Source organism: Dendrobates tinctorius, unplaced genomic scaffold (assembly GCF_039654945.1).
Source record: "Dendrobates tinctorius isolate UK_male_01 unplaced genomic scaffold, ASM3965494v1 ptg000070l, whole genome shotgun sequence".
Taxonomy (NCBI): domain Eukaryota; kingdom Metazoa; phylum Chordata; class Amphibia; order Anura; family Dendrobatidae; genus Dendrobates; species Dendrobates tinctorius.
Window position 1 is genome coordinate 56,375 of NW_027361738.1, and position 21,670 is coordinate 78,044.

At 45.4% G+C, this 21,670-nt stretch overlaps 1 protein-coding gene across 1 annotated transcript in view; it reads left to right on the plus strand.

Annotated features, from left to right (window-relative positions):
- The window catches only part of LOC141095387 (uncharacterized), a 39,079-nt gene extending 34,929 nt beyond the window's left edge, over positions 1-4,150 (plus strand). The window contains exon 2 of the mRNA XM_073581340.1: positions 3,945-4,150. The gene's annotated coding sequence lies outside the window, so the exon portion shown is untranslated. The remainder of the gene's footprint in view (positions 1-3,944) is intronic.
- The last annotated feature ends 17,520 nt before the right edge of the window (positions 4,151-21,670 follow it).

Consider the following 21,670-nt stretch of genomic DNA (forward strand, 5'->3'; position numbering starts at 1 on the left):
TAGCTCAAACAAAGGTCTTCGCTTAATTTATCCATAAGGCAGTCTCTGCTACTTTTCCATGGATATAAGAAAACCTTCTTAAGCACTTAGTATCTTATGTACACCAGGATAACTGCTAAATGACTAGTAGTGATGAAAACGTGCTTTGATAAGGTGTAATCCGTGCATGCTCATGCACAAAGTGTCATTGGCGTGCTCAAAATGTGCTAGTCCCCGATGCTGCTGTCAAACAGGCGCAGGGACTGTAACATTATTCAAGCATGGCGACGTCACTCAGCACGGTGTGCCCCGATAACACCTTATCAGAGCACGGACTCATCACTAGATACCAGAAGTTTATTTAAATTTTAATTTCTTTTGTTTCAACTTGATCGATCTTCCTACCGATCATTAATCTTGTACAAGCCTAGATGGGTCCACCAGGGTCTTCTGATGTTATACCACCTTCGATATAACTGCAAGTGAAAAGCCAAAACCTGTCTGATATTTTGGCACCTGGCTCTACAGGACATGCTCTTCTACATCTGTATAGCATCAGTGTAGCTATGGGAAATGGCTGTATTTGTACAGGTTTGGTGGAGTCATTATCTCATGTTGGCTGGTTGTAATTTAGGAATGTAGGGGGATGTGAAGAATAAGGGATGAGGGCCTATTGTAAGGATATGGTGTAGATTGGGAATATTTCTGTGCACTTTAATGTGGAATATTCTTGCACTGAATCTGTTTATTCTAGTAACACTACCTGGCTGCCTCTTTTGCAGTAAGAAAACAAGTGTCAAAGCTCACCTATTAGACAGTCAAGTGATTTCTGCAAACAGCTGATAATGTGTGGTATCCACTGTTAAATTGAGGCTAAAACAAAGTGCAACATACAGGACTGTATTAGTTATTTTTTAAAACCAAAAAATGACATTAAGGCTACTTTTACACTTGCTGGGTTTTTCATGGGCCGTTTTAACAGGCAGTATTGGCATGATTTTTGCGGTCTCCTGCAAAAACGGGCTGCAAAAAACCTTCTCGGATCAACAAAAACAAAATACTGTTTTTGCGGTTCCATTGTTATAAATGGAGGCCGTTCCGTGAAAATGTCAAGCAAGCTCAATAACTTTTTTTTCACGGCCGTACCATGCGGCACTCAAACGTGTTTTTACGACCCCATAGTAATCTATTGGGGCCTAAAAAACACGGCAAGTGTAAAAGCAGCCTAAATGGCTTTCGGACAGCTCCCATAATAAATGGAGCTCATCTGCTTCCCTTATTTAAATTATTTTCCTCTTGTATAGTGCCTAGGATTCCTCAACACCTTTACAGACATCACTGTTCCCACTGGTGCTCACAATCTACATTCCCAAATTGGTATGTCTTTGTATGTTCTCTCTGTGTCCTCCTACATTCCTAATCCTTCCAAGGTCGCCCTCGCACACCCAGGGCAGCGGAGTACTCGGTACCGTGCCGGTGTCAATGTGGGAATGTGTCACAGCAGTGGTGACCCGGTCCGTGGCCCTGGGCGCCCACTATCAATGGCAGTGATGTTAATGGTGTTAAAGTTTATTAGAATAGTTTGTGACGCCACCTGTGGTGTTTGGCAAGTAAGATGTTGAGCCAACGCTGCATGCAGATCCGCTGGGACTGATGGTATGGTGCAGCAAAGATGGTGTAGCTCCCCACAGGTGGAGCTGTAGTCCCAGGGAAGTGTAGGTGCAATGGATGAGGAGAGGCGCAGAATGGTATGGAGGCTGGTACCCAGGTGTAGTGGTGCGGGAATAACTGGAGTACACCAGAGTATGCGGTTCCAAAGCTTTACTCACTGTTTGCAGTTCACACAACTGCCTGCCTCCGTACTGTGTTCTCCAGGTCAGGGCTCCAACCAACCTCCAGGCAGGATAGGATTCTCCCTTCCACACTCCGCCAACATGTACCTTACTGAACGACTTCTCCAATGCGCCTTTAGGTGCGAAGCACTCCAGTACTTAGTTACCCTGGAGTGCCTCTCTAGGTGTTCCTAGTCTTTACTTGTATGACAGACAGCTGTAGCCTGCTTCGGGGACTCCTCACTGCGTCCCGGCTCTCTATTCAGTTGCTGTTGTGTCCCAAGTCTGAGGGGAGCAAGGCATTAGTGGCTCACTACTCCTCCGGTGTCTGTTGCCGGACATAAAGATCCAATCAACCTCGGGGACCGGGCCCCAGCCTTTGCGCTCTCTAGACTGGAAGGGTTCTCTCTTTCTCAACCTGCTTCCCACCGTCCTTCTATTCTCCTTCGTTCTGATCTGTTCTCTCCCTCTTATGGAAGGTTAGGTTATCAATCTTATCAGTCTTTCTCTGGTCTTTCTCGTGCCAGCAGCCCAGATCACTGGGACCTGCTGCAGCACGTCCCTCAGACACCCATCTTCTCTCTTCTCTAACCAACAACTTTCACTCTTCCCACTTTTGTATCATCTTACTCCACCCGCCTCCCAGCACATCTCGTGTTACGAAGCAGGGTTCCACGAGGGGTGATCTGCTAAACCCCCAGCATAAAGCTGTTAGGTGGCCCCACTGAACTATCCTGTGTGTGGAATGCAGGTGTGGAGTGTGGTTAGGAGTTCCCACCTTACCTGGATGGTGGGGCACTACACCTTAGGAGAAGGTGCAGTACCTCTATGGCGACTGAAGCCTCAGGGGCGCCACACTTCCCTTGTGAAAAAGGCCTTAATCACCATAGCAGATAGTGATTGGTTCCAATAGTCACATCTGTCATTCGCAATATGTTGACGAAGTTTTTTCCAGCAATCTCCATATTTACCGATGTACGCATGTGACGTATTTATCTGATTCAGTCTGTTGGGGCCCAGACAGATTTAAAAAAGGCCTGGGTTCCTCAAAACGAGTGATCTTCACGCTGATTTAGAGGCATTCATTTTAATGAATCGGTCAAAGTGCTAAGTGGCGCTGTGAAAATAAGGGTAGAACTCCAAAAGTTGCAAAACTTTAGCACAGCCTCAAGTTGCCCTAAAGGTGTGCATTTTCAAAGATCTTAGCACTAGAATTGTCGTAAAATCTTGATGACTCCGGCCCATGGGAGGCTCAGTTCACATAGGCACGCTTTATTTTTATGTATGTAATAAACTTTACCAGAAATCTTCAGGTGTTTTTTTTCACAATCAGGACTGATCATTCTCCATTATCAACTAATTGGTGAAATTTATATTCAGTGAAGACAAATTGTTACAATTTTTTTTTTTTTGCATTACTCAAAGGAGGTGGCAGCTGCTACTTTACATTATGTGCTTTACATGGTAAAAAAAACAGTACAATAATGAACAAAATTCACAACTGGTAGAGGACCCTGCCCACAATGGCTCACAATTTACAATGAATGGGTGAGGGTAGAGCTGGTCGTGCAGCAGTTTGGTAGTTACTGCAGGTTGTAGGCTTGTCGGAAGAGGTAGGTCTTCAGGTTCCTTTTTTGAAGGTTTCCACGGTAGGCGAGAGTCTAATATGTTGGCGTAGAGAGTTGGAGTGATGCACGGGAGAAATCTTGTATGCAATTGTGTGAAGAGGCAGTAAGGCGTAGAGAATGAGATATTGTGAGGATCGGAGGTTGCGTGCAGGTAAGCATCGGGAGACTGGATAATATGGAAATCTACACCAAAATATCAGTTAACGAATATTTTTAAGCAGACAGTGAAAAGGATATTTAAGCAAAGTCACATAATGGATGTGTTTTCATGAACTGGTAACTTTTACACTACAAGGGAAGAGGGAACATGGCTTCATACTGACTTACAGCCAGCATCTGACAAGTGTTTAGCCACCTTAAAATGTCAATGTGCTGTGGTTCCCAATCATTTGATGTACTTACATGCTAATAAAATTGCCTGCATCCTATGTGCTTGTACTGACTCGCATGATTGGTTATTTCTATTACTTCTGACTTAATTTTCTTTCTTCTCTTCTTTTTCTAGGTGATAGTCAGGGGAGGTGGCCACATACTTCCATATGACCAGCCGGAAAGATCTTTCGTGTTGATTGACAGGTTCATAAGTAACTGTAAGGCCTTGAATTGTGAGAATGTGCTCTAATTCAATACCAATCGATCCTTTTTTTTTTTTTCTGTAAAAGAAATTGATTTTGAAGAGTAAATATTAATAAAATATTTTGTAAGAATAAAGGGGGTTTTTGTTGCATGAAATATATTGAGCAGACATGTTTGTCTACGGTGCTTGCGGTGGTTCAAATACTGTACCAGTGGAAATGTGGCTGAAGTGTTAGAGGACCTACACTTTCAGTAATTTTAACATCTTGTCATTTTAATGTTTTGTATTTAAAGTCTCAACATGTCAGACTTTCTACTAAGTGCGCCCTTGAATGCATCTCCTTTCTTCCTTGAAAGATTTATCGAATCTTGTTTGGTGCAGCACTTCAGCTAACAAGCTGAGTATAGGGGGGTAGGTGCAAATGTTGCAGATTGGCAGAAAGTGCAGGCCAAAATGCTTGCGGATTTCATGTGGAATGCATGCAGACTTCTTGCGGGTTACTTGCATATTTGTTGCTGATTGTGATGCATTTTTTAATGTGTGGCTTTGCCTTACTCTATGTATAGTCAATGGGTGCAGAAACTCTGCATTTCCTCACAAAGAATTGACATGCTGCGGGAAAAAACGCAGCGACTCCGTGCAGATTTTTCCACGGCATGTGCACAGCAATTCTCAAATTCCCATTGACTATCATTGGTACTGTCCTACACTGCAGATTTGATACAATTCCGCGCATCCAAAAACACTGCGGAAAAGCATCAAAATCCGCAACAGACATCTCTCAGCACCCCATATATTTAATAGTGTTGTGCCTAGCCTTGCACAACTAGTAAAGGTGTTTGTTTACAATTAACTAAGATTTGACAAAGATTAATAAGTGATGTGGGACACAAGTAGTCAGACTAAATATCCCTGGCTGTTGTCTTGGAGTCAACAGATGACCAGACTGACTACTTGTTATAAAGGTTAAGAGAGCCGCTGATCTGTCATAGCAAACGTATAGAAAGGAATGAGCTGGCTTGGCTATTAATGTGGAGCCAGCCTCCTCTCCCACTTCTGTAATGTGACTATGCAGGAGGTGCATGAATCTCGGGATAAAGAAGCTGCTGAGACCCAGGATATAGCCATGATTAAGCGTGCCTGGCCTAATGAAGCTAGACTACAATGCTAAACATTGAAGTTGCATCACAAAAAGTCTCGGCATTGCAGAAACTATATATTCTACATTGAGAATATGAATCCTATGAAGGCTGGAAATGATAACCTGTAGAAGTGCCAGGAATATTACTATAATACACTTGCAGGCCTTGTCTGCTATCCATGAAGTTAATGATTGAGGAATGTTCTACCACACTGAATGCACTTAAGCTCACAAATGACATCCCAGATATGATCGATGGGAGACCATTTTGAAGACACTGTAGTTCATGGTAGCTCGCTTGGTTTGAACAGTCATTCTGTGCTGACAGTCCTTTTTAAGCCCTGCAAGCTGTTAATATCACGAGCAAAATGCAGCCTTGTATTGTTAAAAATCACTAGTTTCTCAGACTCTGGAGAAAGCTGTACCACGAATTCCCTGACCAAATTGTAGTTGAGCAGTTGGTGTACCTGAAATGGAGGCTAGAGGAATCGATTGTACATTATACTACTCCACATCCTAATCTTGTGAGTAGGAGCAGTGTGTAGCTTCCTTGTGAAGGCCTTTCATGATGTTGCCTGTGATTTATAGAACAATCTTTGGTGGCTACTTCATCCTAGACAAGTGAGGCTAATCACTGTAGTGTATAAACCTCCATTGCTGTCTTGCTCTTCCAAAAGACAGCCTTTTAGGCTAGCTTTACACTTGCGGTTGAATTTGCAGTGTATCCTCCACAACCTCAAACGCACAAAAAACTGCATGCAAACGCTGCATTTTTTTAGACGCATTAGGCTAGGTTCACACTAGCGTTTTGAGGCGCAGGGGATGCTCCCCTTGAAGCTCTGCCCCCTGCCGTGCCTCCTCCAGTTAGCTCCACCTATGGGCGCATGACACTGCATGCGACCTGCGTACCCTATCCTTAGCATCGGGTACGCAGGCCGTGCGCAGGTATGCTTTTGCCGGCGCATGCGTCCTTTTGACGCTGCGCCAAACGCATTGTGTTGCATTTTGGTGCAGCCGGCACACCATCAAAAGGACGCATGCGCTGGCAACACCATGCCTGCGTACCCAATGCTAAAGATGGGGTACACAGGTCGCATGCAGTGTCATGCGCCCATAAATGGAGCTGACCGGAGGAGGCGCGGCAGGGGGCAGAGCTTCACGGCGAGCATCCGCTGCGCTTCAAAACGCTAGTGTGAAACTAGCCTTAGCTTGCACATGCTGACAAATGCTGCTTTTGCATGCGTTTGTGGTTTTTGTGCTCATGGTGGAAAATTTTACAAGAGAAAAATCTAGATAAACAGACACCACCAATGAGACCAGTGGGCGTGTCTAATGGGATATCTTTATATAGACCCTTGGACAGCTGAAAACTTCAGATTTTGCTTCTGTATCCTGATGCACGATGGATCTTGGCATGGAGAGCTTTTATTTCAACCTGGATTTGGATATAAAGCGGTTTCTTGCCTATGCGTTTGCTTGTGAGCAACAATGAAACAGACTAAGGACTGTCGGCGTTATTGTAGACACCCCATTATTGAAGTCTGGGAGAGCCGTGGAGCCTACCACACCCTATACAGAGAGCTCAATACCAACCCAGAGAAATTTACAGAGTAGACCAGTATGTCTCAAGAGACTTTCTGGGATTTTCTTGGTCGTGTCCAAGGAGCCATCCAGAGACAGGACACAGCTCCGTACATCGATTCCTGCTGAGGAATGTCTCCTGGTCACATTAAGGTACATAGATTTTTTTTTTTTGTTTGTTTGTTTTTTTTAAATACTGACATTATTCTGCCTTGTATTAATTGTGTTTTCCTTTCTGTTTAGCTATACCCCATCATATTCTCTCTCAATTTTTATTTATTTTTTTTTCTTTCTGTTTGGTAGATTCCTGGCTACCGGAGAGAGCTTATTGCTCCATTTTCAGTACCGGATAGGAATTTCCACCCTGTCTGGAATAGTTGGACACCTGCTGGGCTTTGTGGAATGTTCTTGTGATTAATTTATCCCCCTACCCACTGCGGAAATGTGGCTTGAAATTGCTGAAAATTTCTGGTGAGTGTGTAATTTCCCCAACTGCTTGGGAGCAGTGGATGAAAAGCACATTTGGATTCCAAACCCACCAGAACTGGATCTGAGCATTTCAACTACAAGAAATATTTTTCTGTAGTGCTCATGGCGATTGCAGATGTGGACTGTTGCTTTATCGCCGTGAACATTGGAGCTTTTGGCCGTGGAAATGACTCCCAGACTCTTAAAAACTCATATGGGCCAATACTTGTATGGAAGAAAATTAATTTCCCCCTGCCACAACCTCTTCCTAACACTCAAGGCCCGCCCATGCCATTTGTTATGGTTGGGGATGAGGCCTTTCAAATGTGTGAAAACCTACTGAAACCTTACTCAAGTCGTGACTTGAACCACACAAAAAGGATTTTTAACTACAGACTGACCAGGGCCCGAAGAACAGTTGTGTACATTTTGGGATTCTTGTCTTCAAATGGTGCATTCTTGGAACAGCCATTAATCTAAAAATGGAGACGGTGGATGAGGTTGTCAAAGCTTGTGTGGTTCTGCATAACTACATAATGGCTAAAGAGCGACCCAAAATTGAACCTGATGAATCCGCTTCAAACCCATTGCCAGATTACAATCATCACTCTCTGCGGTCAACAGTTGAAGTTGCCCAAATGAGGGACCAATTTGCTGCCTACTTTGTTTCTGATATAGGACGTGTGGCCTGGCAAGATGAAATGGTTTAATAAAATGTTCTGTGGTTTGTGTTTGTTAGTGAAAAAGATTAATAATATGAGAATAAGAAAACAAAATGTGAACATACAAAGCCCCTTTTAAAAGACAAATTATGATAAATGTTAAACACCTTCCCAGTGAAAAACCAGCCAATGCCAAAATATGAAAAAACCCTAATCTAGAGGGCTGCACAGCCCTAAAATAAGGCCTAACTGATACCTTCCTAACCGTGGAGGTTGGCACCCTAAAAGTACGATATTGGCGCCCCCACTCAACGAGGACTATCCCTTGCTTCCCTATTAATCCCTGATAACACAGAAGGGAAAACAATATTCAAATAGTTCAGGGATGAAAGGATCAGAATGCCCTAGAACTAGTGCAGAATCCCAGACAAATGTCACAAATTGACAATAAATACATAATACCCACATCATGTAAACATGTGACCCAAAACATGCTTCCAAGGCATAACAAATGGTCCTACTAAGGGGGTATACACATTCAGATATACTTGCTATACAATATAGTCACTTATGTCTGTAGAGAACCCTCAACGCGTTTCCCCGCCATGGCGGTTCATCAGGAGGTATAGCCGATACTGTTACTGATGCTGTTGCCACTTCATGTCTGATATCACAATGTTGCTTGATGGCTATACCTCCTGATGAATCGCCATGGCGGGGAAATGCGTTGAGGGCTCTCTACAGACATAAGTGACTATATATTGTATACCAAGTATATCTGAATGTGTATACCCCCTTAGTGGGACCATTTGTTATCATGCCTTGGAAGCATATTTTGGGTCACATGTTTTCATGATGTGGGTATTATGTATTTTTATTGTCAATTTGTGACATTTGTCTGGGATTCTGCACTAGTTCTAGGGCATTCTGATCCTTTCATCCCTGCACTATTTGAATATTGTTCTTACTCTTCGCCACTACAGCACCCACTTGGAGAGAGGGATCCGCCCATAGGAACAGGAAACCTATAGAGATAAAAGAGGGCGGTCCGCCTCTCCCCCTCAGTTGGTTTCCTGTTCCTAAGGGGAACCGCAGGATACGCTACAGTCTTACCTGGGCCAAGGAACCGCCTGTGCAGTGTCTGCGAGAACGGCGGGGGTTCCGGTCCAGAGGCAGTGACTGGGGAGTGCTGGAGTCTGGCTCCCTCCTCGGCTGGTATGGACAGACCGGGCAGAAACACCGGTACCGGGTGGTGCTGACCGGGTGTTCCTCTGATGACGACATGACACCGGAATTGCGGGAGGATCCATTCCGGTCCATGTGGGGGCGCAGGAACCGGAGAATACGGCAGCCTCCGGCGTTCCTAAAGGGCTTCAGCGTCCAGGAGGACGCACATGCAGCGCAGCAGGAAGTGGTAAGGAGGAACTTCTGGGTTACCGGAGGTTCCTCGGCTCAGAGCGCATGCGCGGCTGGGCGGCACCGCAGGCATAGAGGCGCTCCCCGCCCCCTCCAGAGGGGGAAGAGAGAGAGGAGAAAAAAAAGAGCGATTTAACCTGCAGAGCGCGGGCGGCTAGTGTCAGCGCTGAAGCGCATACTAATGAGCCGCAAATAGGCGCACCTGGAGGGGCTTACAAAAGGCCTGGGGCACAAGGATATGGCGTGCAATCATGTCTTCACCAAGGCAGGACACGCATCCCCAGGCAGGCGATGCAGCAGCAGCAGCCAAGGACCACGCAAGACGAGGTTCCTCGGATCGTAGCCACAGAAACCACGCCAACAAGCCTCCTTCTCAGCTTCCTGAGCCGGTACCTACAGCTTCTCTGGCTGAGTGGACGACACTCTGCCTATCAAGCTGATAAAATGTCTCTCTCTCTTTCTCCCTCTCCCCTCCGTCATGATGTCTCTATCTCAGACTAAGAGGAAGGAAAAATCAAAAAATAAAGAATGTGCCCTGTGTACACGTCCGCTACCGGACTCTTACACAAAAAGGCTGTGCAAAAGATGTATTAACGAAACGGCAAAACAGGCATCAACATCAGCCGCAGATATAAGGGCTATAATTAGGGAAGAACTACAGGCCTTAAACCAGTCTAGCAGGCCTACTAATATCGAAACTAATAAGCCAGCAGGGGCCGTAGACACCGATGAGGGCGAAGTAGCCTCGGATAGTTCCAATGCATCCACATCAGCATCCTCCTCAGATATGGAGGGCCGTTGCTGTTTTCCTTTAGATCATATGGACAATTTAGTTAAATCCGTGAGGAATACAATGGGATGCACAGACACAAAGGAGCCGCAAACGACACAAGAAATTATGTTTGCAGGTCTGACAGACAGAGGAGAGTTTTTCCGGTTATTCCAGCGATAAAAGCTCTGGTTAAGAAGGAATGGGAGAGACAGGACCAGAGAGGGTATCTTCCCTCAACCTCAAAGAGAAGGTACCCCTTTGGCGACGAAGAGTTGTCGACATGGGTTAAGGTCCCGAAGGTAGATGCCGCAGTGGCCTCCGCCTCAAAGCAAACTATCTTACCAGTGGAGGACACGGGTTCTAAAAGACCCTCTTGACCGCAAAGCTGACGCCTCATTAAAGAGGGCATGGGAGGCAGCTACCGGCACGTTTAAACCGGCAATAGCTAGTACATGCACAGCTCGCTCTATGATGCTGGTCTGGATCGATCAACTAGACCAGCAAATAGACCAGAAGATCTCCAGAGACAAGCTACGAGCCGCCATACCACTAATCCGTGGCGCAGCAGCATATATAGCAGATGCTTCTGCTGATTCCTTACGTATGGCAGCCAGAACAGCAGGGTTGGCTAATAACGCCAGACGTAGCCTATGGCTTAAAAGCTGGAGAGGTGACCCCCAATCCAAAGCAAAGCTTTGTACGATTCCTTGCGAGGGTGAGTTCTTATTTGGGAAAGCCTTAGATGAAATCCTTACGAAGGCAAAAAAAAGGAAAAAAGGATTCCCTAACCCTCCTCTCCCATTTTATAGGAGGGCGTTTAGGAGAAGACCATTTGGCCGGGGAAGACCAGCAGAAAATCAAAACCGCTGGGCCACAAAGGAAGGAAAGGGCAAAGGTGCCATGTTTAGAGGATCCTCCTTCTGCAGGGACAGGAACTGAGGAGCCAGTCCCTCCAGTAGGAGGGAGGCTAAAGTTTTTTTTCGAGAATGGGAGAAAATTACATCTAGCCCTTGGGTTCTGGGCATTATTAAAGAAGGGTTAAAGATAGAATTCCATCATGTACCCCGTAATTCATTAATCATAACATCTTTCAGCTCACCAATCCAACAGCAGGCCCTGGAGGCTGAGATTTGGAACCTACTGGACAAAAAAGTTTTGGTCCATGTGCCTAAAGGACAGGAAGGGAGAGGATTTTACTCCCCTCTCTTTCTGATACCTAAACCAGATGGATCATTCCGGACGATAATCAACTTGAAGAAATTAAATTCATTTATAATAAATCATAAATTTAAGATGGAATCCATAAGATCCACGATTAAGCTCCTCTTCCCCCAATTGTATGATGGCAGGCTTGGATCTGAAGGATGCTTATTATCATATTCCCATCCATTGCAGATATCAGAGATACCTCAGAGTGGCGGTCCTCCTTGATGGCAAGATACAGCATCTCCAGTTCAAAGCCATGCCATTCGGCATTTTCATCGCACCACGAGTATTTACAAAGGTGATGCTAGAAGTGATGGCTTTTTTTACGCCAGAAGGACACACTAATAGTACCCTATCTGGAAGATTTTTTGATAGTAGGGAATTCAATTTGGCAATGTAATGAGCGAGTTGCTGATACAATCTTGGCCCTACAGGCTCTAGGGTGGATAATAAACTTCAAGAAGTCCAGAATCGAGCCGCAGTCTGTTCAGTCCTTCCTGGGTCTCGAGCTAGACTCCATATACCAAAAATGTCTGCTGTCACAGGTAAAAATTTCATCAATTAAAAAGGTTAGGATAGCAATAGATCGGCCACACATATCTTTAAGGGAAGCAATGTCCCTCCTGGGATCCCTTACTGCCTGCATCCTGGCAGTTCGGTGGGCCCAGTTCCACACGAGGGAGCTACAACACCAAATTCTCTTAGAGGAATCCCGTGACCGGCGGAATCTGACAAAGAAAATCACGCTATCCCAGGAGGTCCTAACCTCCCTCGCATGGTGGCTAAGGGATGATAACCTAGCGGGAGGAGTACCTTGGGTTATAACACCCTCCCGTATAATTATCACGGACGCTAGCCCCACAGGATGGGGAGCCCATATGGGGAATATTTTTGCCCAAGGCCTATGGGATGTAGGCGAAGATAAGGATTCGTCAAATTTAAAAGAACTAAAGGCAGTCTATCATGCATTGTCATTTTCTTCCACAGTTGCAAGGGGAAAACGTGAGAATCCTTTCGGACAACACCACAGTAGTCGCATATCTGAACAGACAAGGTGGAACTCGATCAGTCACCTTAATGTCTTCCGCAAGAAGGATTTTATCCCTAGCCGAAAAACATTTTTTGTCTCTCTCAGCCCTCCACATAAGGGGAAAAGACAATTTGGAGGCAGATTTTCTAAGCCGCCATACACTGCGGCAAGGAGAGTGGTGTCTAAGCCGGGGGATATTCACACGCATCGTGTCACTATGGGGTCTTCCCCAAATAGATCTCTTCGCCACCAGAGAAAACAGGCAGGTGCGAAGGTTCGCCTCTCTAAATATGACAGACAATCCGGAAATTCTGGATGCCCTCCAGGCCCCGTGGCGATTCAAACTTTGCATATGCTTTTCCACCAATCATACTACTACCGCAGGTGATCAGGAAAATCAGAGCAGAGGAAGCACGAATAATCTTAATGGCACCATTCTGGCCCAGGAGGCCATGGTTTTCATGCCTGCAAGCAATGTCAGTGACAGACCCGTGGGTGCTTCCTTCAACCCCCAGGCTCCTCTCACAGGGGCCATTCTTCCATCTTCAAGTGGACAATCTCCACTTGACGGCTTGGAACTTGAAAGGGAAATGTTGAGATCAAGAGGATTCTCGGAGGGATTAGTCAATACACTCCTACAAAGTCGAAAAGTGGCAACGACAAAAATTTACACCAGGGTATGGAGAAAATTCCTAAAGTTCCACACAGCTCCTGATTCCGGAGAAACTCCGATTACAGCGATCCTAGAGTTCCTACAGAAAGCCCTAATTCCTTTCCTATCTGTTAACACACTAAAAGTCCAGGTGTCGGCTCTATTGGCCCTCTATAGTTATAACGTGGCAGGCAATAGATGGATAGGCAGATTCATCTGGGCCTGTGAGCGGAGCGAGCCGGTGCACATACCTAGAGTTCCTCCTTGGGACTTAAACCTGGTACTGGAGGCTCTAACACGTCCTCCTTTTGAACCTTTAGATTCAATATCCCTTAAACACCTATCCTTCAAAACAGTACTGCTAGTTGCACTAACCTCAGCCAGAAGAGTTAGCGACATACAAGCACTTTCAATAGAACCTCCTTTTCTGTTGACATTCCAGGATCAGCTAATATTAAAACCAGACCCCCTCATACTTACCAAAGGTAGCAGGGAAGTTTCATATATCACAAGAGATCCACCTCCCTTCATTTTTTAGAAACCCTTCTACTCCAGAGGAAGAAAAGTTCCATACACTAGACGTTAGAAGAGCTGTATTACAATACATCGAGAGGTCTAGCAGCTGGAGTAAGAGTAGGGCTCTATTTGTTTCCTTCCAGCGCCAAAAGAAGGGATATGAAGTCACAAGGGGTACTTTGTCTCGGTGGATCAGAGACGCGATTGGGCTGGCATACTCCGAGAGCAATGAAAATCCTCCGGAGGGTAACAGAGCACATTCCGCCAGAGCTATGGCTTCCTCTTGGGCAGAGAGGGGAGACGTCGCAATCGAGTCTATATGTAAGGCTGCAACTTGGTCTACACCCTCTACCTTTTATAACCACTATAGGCTTGATTTATCATGCTCATCTGACCTAGCCTTTGGTAGAGCGGTCCTCGGCACGGTGGTCCCTCCCAGGTGAAGGTCTCTGAAAGTCTCTCCAAGTGGGTGCTGTTGTGGCGAAGAGTAAAAAGCCGGATTACTTACCGGTAATGCTCTTTTAATGAGTCCACGACAGCACCTGTTCACTAACCCTCCCTAGAAGTTAACATAATGTATATACGCCTTTCCTAGTGGTAAAATTGATAAAAATTGAATACTGGATAATATAATGGCCTAATAATTGGCGGTCCTCCTGGTACTCTGAAATCCAACTGAGGGGGAGAGGCGGACCGCCCTCTTCTATCTCTGTAGGTTTCCTGTTCCTATGGGCGGATCCCTCTCTCCAAGTGGGTGCTGTCGTGGACTCATTAAAAGACCATTACCGGTAAGTAATCCGGCTTTTCCCTTCTGTGTTATCAGGGATTAATAGGGAAGCGAGGGATAGTCCTCGTTGAGTGGGGGCGCCAACCTCCACGGTTAGGAAGGTATCAGTTAGGCCTTATTTTAGGGCTGTGCAGCACTCTAGGGTTTTTTCATATTTTGGCATTGGCCGATTTTCACTGGGAAGGTGTTTAACATTTATCATAGTAAATTGTCTTTTTAAAAGGGGATTTGCATGTTTGTCTGTACCCGTAATTTAAAATTGTTAATGTTTGTAAATAAAAAAACCTGTATTGAGACCTGTACTGAGTCTCCTATGTCTCTCCTCTCAAATCCACTTATGTCAGTGCTATGGTAGGTGATGTCATTCAATCCAACATCTCTTCAGTCTGCGTAATCTGTTGGATACAGAAAGAAGAGACGATGGAGGTAATACAAGGCATATCTATACTCGCCTGTCCGGGTGTCAGAAATGGAGATTTCAGGATGCCCAAAACCCAGCATCCGAATTAACTATTTTTTTTACACCTGGCCTGGTGAGTATAGATATACCTTGTATTACCTCCATCTCTTCAGTATGCGTAATCTATTGAACACAGACTGAAGATATGCTGGAGAAAATAGTAATCATATTTGTTTTTGACAACTCATAGCTCCATGACAAACACAAGAAGCAAAGCTGCAGTGTTCTAGTTGTCTCACTCCTGGAGCTATGTGGTGTCAAATACACAAAGTGTACGGTGCAGTGTGTTTAGTCGGCACACGGGGTGTGTTTCTGGCAGCAAAATACACAAATAACCAAACCGTAGTAGGGGCAAAAAACGGATTACAAAAAAAACTAACTTCGACTTGGGGTAAAGTGACATAACTAGGGGGTGTTGAGCTGGGAACAACTAACTTAAAGATGATACAGGGGTTGCAGGGGAAGGGGTGCTGAAACTAGTAGGGTCAGGGATGGGATTGGAGGCATGGGACAGGAGAGACACTGGAAGGTAGAGACAAACCGGACATCAGACACATTGGGAGGTGAGGGGGGGAGGGTGTGCGAGAGTCCGTTACTACTTTTTCTTGCGGTCTGTCCTGTAGTGCTGGCTTCTGGGGAGCACTGGCGTTGTTTCTTCTGGCACCATGGTGCATGTCCTGGTAGGATCCTGGTGCTGCTGCAGCCTGGTGATGGTGGACAGCCTGCCAGGGTCCGGTTGCTGTGGCATGTTGGTGGTGGAGGTCCAAGCAGGAACAGCACTGGGCATTGTGGTGGCTGTGGACTGTGCAGCAGCACTCGGCATGGTGTTGGCGCTGTACTGGTGTCTGGCAGGGCTTGGAATGGTGGTATGCAGCAGAACTCTGACACGCTTGACCTCAATGCAGTGTTGGCACAGGTGGAAATGCCACCACTGACTGCTGCAAGTACAGAGTCTGCTGCATAGCCTGACTGTAAGCAGCATTGCAGGCCTGCATGACATTGATCTGGACATCAGGTGTAAGGTATTCTGACATGCCCTGTTCTATCTGATTAAAAAAAAAAAAAATGTGCTGGCCTCTGGAAGTTGTCTTTCAGATGGTCAAGGGTTCAGTTGACATCTTGGATAAGTGTCTTAAGGTTGAAACCACTTTCCAGTCTGTCTCCCAGCACCTTGAGGCCATCATGGAAGATTAAGCTCAAGTGCACGATCTTGGGCATGAGTGTCCTGTCCGAGGCCTTCTGCTGCTGTCGGAAAGAACCAACATAAAAAGTGGAGGATGCCTGGGACAAGGGAACACGTGATGGACCAGCTTCCTGGTCTCCATTCTGTTGCCGTCCCACTTGCTGCTTTGCTGGTGGATAGCTGGGATGGGTCCTTGGCTGTTCGATGAAGGACCACTCCAGAACCAGGCTCAAGGGTGCTGTGAAAAGAAACATTAGTACCAAACATTTACAATAGTAAAAGCACCAACGCCTGTGGAATAAAAAAAAAAATACATATTAGGCAATACAACACTATCCAATACACCACAAAAATATTTGCGTTCTCTGGGCAAGGACAGGTCTCAAAAACGACAGCATGTGGTGGTATTTGTGAATCCTTGCTCCAGCACCACTGCGAGCCTGGCTCTCAAGACGAAGGTCCTTGTTGAAGCGATCCTTCATCGAACGCCAACGTGTTCTGACTCTGCACTGTGAAAATTTTTTTTTAGACAATGCACTTTCAGCTGGGATCACACAACTGTGTGATGTGAGAAATTTGCAGGAGGCTATTGCTTCACACACAGTTGTGTGATCCCAGCCAAAGTCCCTGCCGCAGCACACAACATTGAAATACTTATGAAATGCCTTATTGGACCCATGGTTGGGCGTTGTCCCATCCATCATCTCTGGCTCCTCATGCCACAAGCGCCGGATTACCACGTTGTCTGAGTGCTGCTGAACCCGTGTTTCCCACAACGGGACTCGCTCCTGGACCATAGTAATCAGGAGGCCATTGTTGATGACCTCTTCCTCCCGTTCTGGTCCATAGAAAAGAAAGACATTAATGTTGTAAAGTTAAGGAAAAAAAAACAAGAGATAAAGAAAGCAGGCAAGAGAATACACAAAAAAAAATTGGTAAAGACAAAAAAGGAAGAAAGAAGAAATAAAGAACAGGCAAGAATAGTATAGTCAGGGAAAAAAAAAAGTACAATCATTCAAGTATGCTTACATGATGTCTTGCCACCCGACCTTATGCTGGCTGCTTCTGCTCTGCCTTTGCTCCAGTGGAAGAACTGTTCTGAAAAAGGAAAAAAAAAACAATTTTGCCATATGTGACAGACAATACTTACCAATCAGTAGGGAATGTACTTGCTTCACTTTCCTGTCCAGCATGTTCAGGGCCTGGGCGCTCCTCCGAGGATGCAGAAGACATTATGAATGCTGCAAGAAAAAACAGACAAATTAGTACATACTAAAGAAGGAAGGAAGGACAGACATACACTTTTATACTCACATTGTCCAAAGTTGTGAATCTTCACAGCTGAACAGCTTCTAGTCTGTAGAGTATTGGACTGGAAGCGCCCATTCCTTTTTTTTTTATCTTTGTGTGGGGGTGGCTAATTTAGTGTCTAGACAGGTTTACTCTGGAAAAATACATGCGTAAGAAAACGCTAGCAATCGTGTGTGCTTGCAAACGCATGCGTTCTCATAGACTGTAATGCATTGTTTTGACGCATTCCTTCTGCAATAGGCCACATGCAGAAGGTGGTGGCGGCAAATTTCCGCCTCCAAAATTGCAACATGTTGTGTTAGCGGCAACAAGGCGAAACGACGCATGCGTAATCAAACGCGGCAAAAAGCATACAATCGCATGAACCTGCGTCCACAATGTCAAAGACAGGAAAACACGATGCATGCAGAAGTATGCGGCAGAATCGTGCGGACACAACTGCAAATGTGAGACCAGCCTTAGGGCGGTGTTATGACATCAATAGAACACCTGTACTTGGACTTCTGGCTCGTAGCCCAATGTCTAAGTATGTGTAGACATGGTTTTAAACCTTTTCATGCAAATCCTAAATGCCTCAATGTCAATTACAATACAGAACTGAAATTGTGGAACCAATGGTACATCCTTTTCTCCAGCTAGAATGCCACTGGTCATCTTTTCTTAAAGGAGATGCTATCGATTGGATCTTGGCTATTTTGCCCAAGTGCTTTCAGAGTGCAGAGCATTCCTCAGACAGCTATTAATTAACTCATTCATAGCAGCCAATGCATGTAAGGGCTTGTGTAGATTACTTAATTAGACAAGTGCTATCCGTGCTTTGACAGCTAGCACTTGTACCATGTTCTGTGGGGCTGTGCACATATATATTTTTTGGTCTTTTTATTTCTCTCTACTTTGCAATCTTCTCAGGGCAGTGAAATCATCTGCACCTACCCTGGGTGTGTATTTCTGCACATGATGCTCAGACAATACTGAATAAACTGATAATTTGAAATTTTGGTTTAGTCCCATCTTGAACATCCTCTTGGTCCTGTGATTTCCATATATTTTTTTTTTTTTTACAACTTTTTCTGCTTGGCATTTCATTGTGTAGTATTGAGCCGTGCATATTTTTTTTCCACTGGGAACCTTATTTACTTACATGAAGAATGGATTGCATGAAAATCAAGAGACTGTACAAACTTATACACCCATAGCATACACATGCCATGGTCTGTGCCAGAGGCATGCTAGACATTTAGCTCGAGTAGAGGTGACAAACATTGGCAAAATTCTTAGCGGCCCACTCCAATCTCACATTCAGCGTGAACCTTGCACATTGGATTAGTGTTCAGATTCCTGAATATTATCCTCAAATTTGAACAAAGTTCAGTAAATGATAGTTTCCGTTAATGATTTGTTAGGAATATGGTTAGCATAGTTGTGCTGTATGAGTTGGGAGAGACTGGGTGGTTGGCTGCTGAAGTCACATGTCCCTCTCCATATTACAAGAAAACATGTGGTTTCAGTGCCATTGTGAGTGTAAGGCTAAGTGCACACGTTGCAGAAAAATTCTGCTCCAAAACCTGAATCCCTTCCCCGAAAACGCACCTATTTTTCCGCGGCGGTTTTGATGCGTGTTTTTTCCGCAGCGGTTTCAAACCGCATGGAAGAAGCCCAAAACGCGGAAAAATCCGCAAAATTAATGTGCATGCTGCGGTTTTTACTGCGATGCGTTTTTTTCGTGGTAAAAAAACGCATCCATGTGCACAAAAAGTGCAAAATGCATACAAATGACTGGGAAGCTTATTTTTAGCGGTTTTTTAGTGAAAACCGAGGTAAAAACCGCTAAAAAAACGATGTGTGTGAACACAGCCTTAGGCTGGAGTCACACACAACGAATAAAAAAATCGGTCCCATTTTAACGGTACGAAATCGCACAAAGATTTCTTGTCCAGGGATCCGTCTGTCATCCGATTTTCTGGCGATGAACCGATTTTATTCGCATCTAAGCATCAAATTGACATCCAATGCCTGATGCTCTTTCCTGTTGACCTGGAGAAGTCTTGCGATTTAATCGCAAGTCACACGTGTGGTGCGTTTTCAATGCGTTTTTTTAATCTCATCCATAGACTTGCATTGTCGAATCTGATCTGAAAATCGGTGACAATCGTTTTGGTCCGAGGAACGGATCCGATAAAAAAACTCATGATGGGAGCAGCACCATAGAATAACATTGGGACGAATGCAATGCGATTTTTTTTTTTTTTTTTTTTTTTTTTTTTTTTTTTTTTTTTTTTTCTTCCCCGCATTCGTCCGATTTTATCGCTAGTGTGACTCCGGCCTTAAGGTGTGTGCACACGCTGCAGATTGATCAGCGTGGATTTTCAAAATCTGCGGATTATCCTGCAGTTTTGCCCTGCGGTTTTACCATCTCTACAATGGAGGAGATGGTAAACCACTGCGGAATCCGCAGAAAGAATTGAAATGTCCATTCTTTTTGCGGTTTAGAAACCGCGGAAAATTCTGCAGCATCTGCACTGCGGTTTCCATTTCCCATAGGGAATAATGGTACTGTGCAAATCCGCTGTGGCACCGCAGCAGAATCCGCAGCGTGTGCACACACCCTTAGGGTGTGTGAACACGTTGCGGATTCTGCTGCGGAATTTTAGGCGCAGATTTGTTTGTTGTTTATCTGCAGATTAGCCTGCGGTTTGACACCTGTGATGGAACAGGTGCCAAACTGCTGCGGAATCCGCACAAAGAAGTGGCATGCTGTGGATTTAAAACCGCGGAAAATTCTGTACCGTGGGTACTGCGTTTTTCATTTTGAATTGCCTTAAATGGTACTGTACACCGCAGCAGAATCCGCAATGTGTGCACACACCCTAAGGCTGTGTGCACACGTTGCGGATTCTGCTGCGTTTCCGCCGCTGCGGAAACGCAGCAGTTCCGCTGACCAAGTACAGTACAATGAAACCCTATGGGGTTTCAAAAACGCTGTGCTGACGGTGCGGTTTTTTCCGCGCGGTTTACAAACCGCAGCATGTCAATTGTTTGTGCGGTTTCACACCTTTAACATAGTAGAGGTGTGAAACCGCAGACCAAACCGCAGGTCACTTTACCTGCGGTTTTACCTGCGTTTCCGCGCAGAAAAATCCGCAGCGGAATCCGCAACGTGTGCACATAGCCTAACAGCATAGTGAGGCTGCTGCTGCTGCAGGTAGTCATAGTTAGCCATACAGGAAACACATATATCTTTGTACCATGTTAGCCAGTAGATAAAAAAAATATTTAGAATTGAGGGCTCAGTGGTTGTTACCATCTTTTCAGTTAGCCATTAAAAAAAAGATATCAACAACTGAGGACTCAATTCTAAATATTTTTCATAGTTAGGCCTCTTTCACACATCAGGTTTTCGCCTTCAGGCGCGATCCGGCGCTTTTGACAGAAACCGGATCCGGCGAAATGCAATGCCGGATCCGGTTTCCCCCCCATTGACTTGCATTTGCGCCGGATCGCGCCGGATGGCCATGCGTTTCATCCGGTTTTCGCCGGATCCGGCAATGTGTCCGGATCCGGCGTCTGGAAAAAACGTCTACTGTAACGTTTTTTGTCTCCGGCGAAAAAGCCGGACGCGCCGGATCCGGCGCGTCCGGCTTTTTCACACAATGGAAGCCTATGAGCGCCGCAATGCGCCGGATCCGGTTTTTTTGGTCTGAGCATGCTCAGTAGCCACAAGGGTCAATTTTAAAAACCGGATCCGGCGTAATCCGTCGAAAAACGGATGAACCGGATGAGACGGATCCGGTTTTGTCTGTCAAGAAAAAGACGGATCCGGCAGAAAACCGGATCCGTCACATCCGGTTTTACAAAACATTTGCCGGATCCGGCGTTCCGGCACGACGCCGGATCGCGCCTGACGCCGAAAACCTGATGTGTGAAAGTAGCCTTAGCGAAGCATTTTATTCTCAACTAGTTCAGATAGAATCCTGTGTCAGATCGACCTACCATATAAATCTGGAGTGCTACTTCTGTCGTGTAGCCACCAGTCGTCACTTCAGCATATAAATCCTTTGTGCCAATAGTGTGGCTGGACCACACAATCTCCACAAATACTGATTGTTAATTTAGTGACAGGTGCCTGACCCAGGTCTGGGTCTAGGGTTGTGAAACAACTGGTTAAAAGAGGGTGAGGGTACATCCAACACGAAAGGGGAAAAAAGCGAGGTCGTGGTGGAAGGGGCATGGTGTATTTGGGGTAGGTGGTAATGTTACTGAAAGCTCTAGTGAATAAACACCAGCTCACCCTATCCAAAGACAACTGACAACTTCTGTTATTGGACGGGCTACTTGACTCCCCTTCTTTGGCAGCCGCACAGCAATGCACATTGTACATGAGAGCCAGCAAGAGCTTGTACTCTTGGTTTTAGCACACACACACACGCACACACACACACGTCCCAGCTCTCCAACCACCTAAATTACTG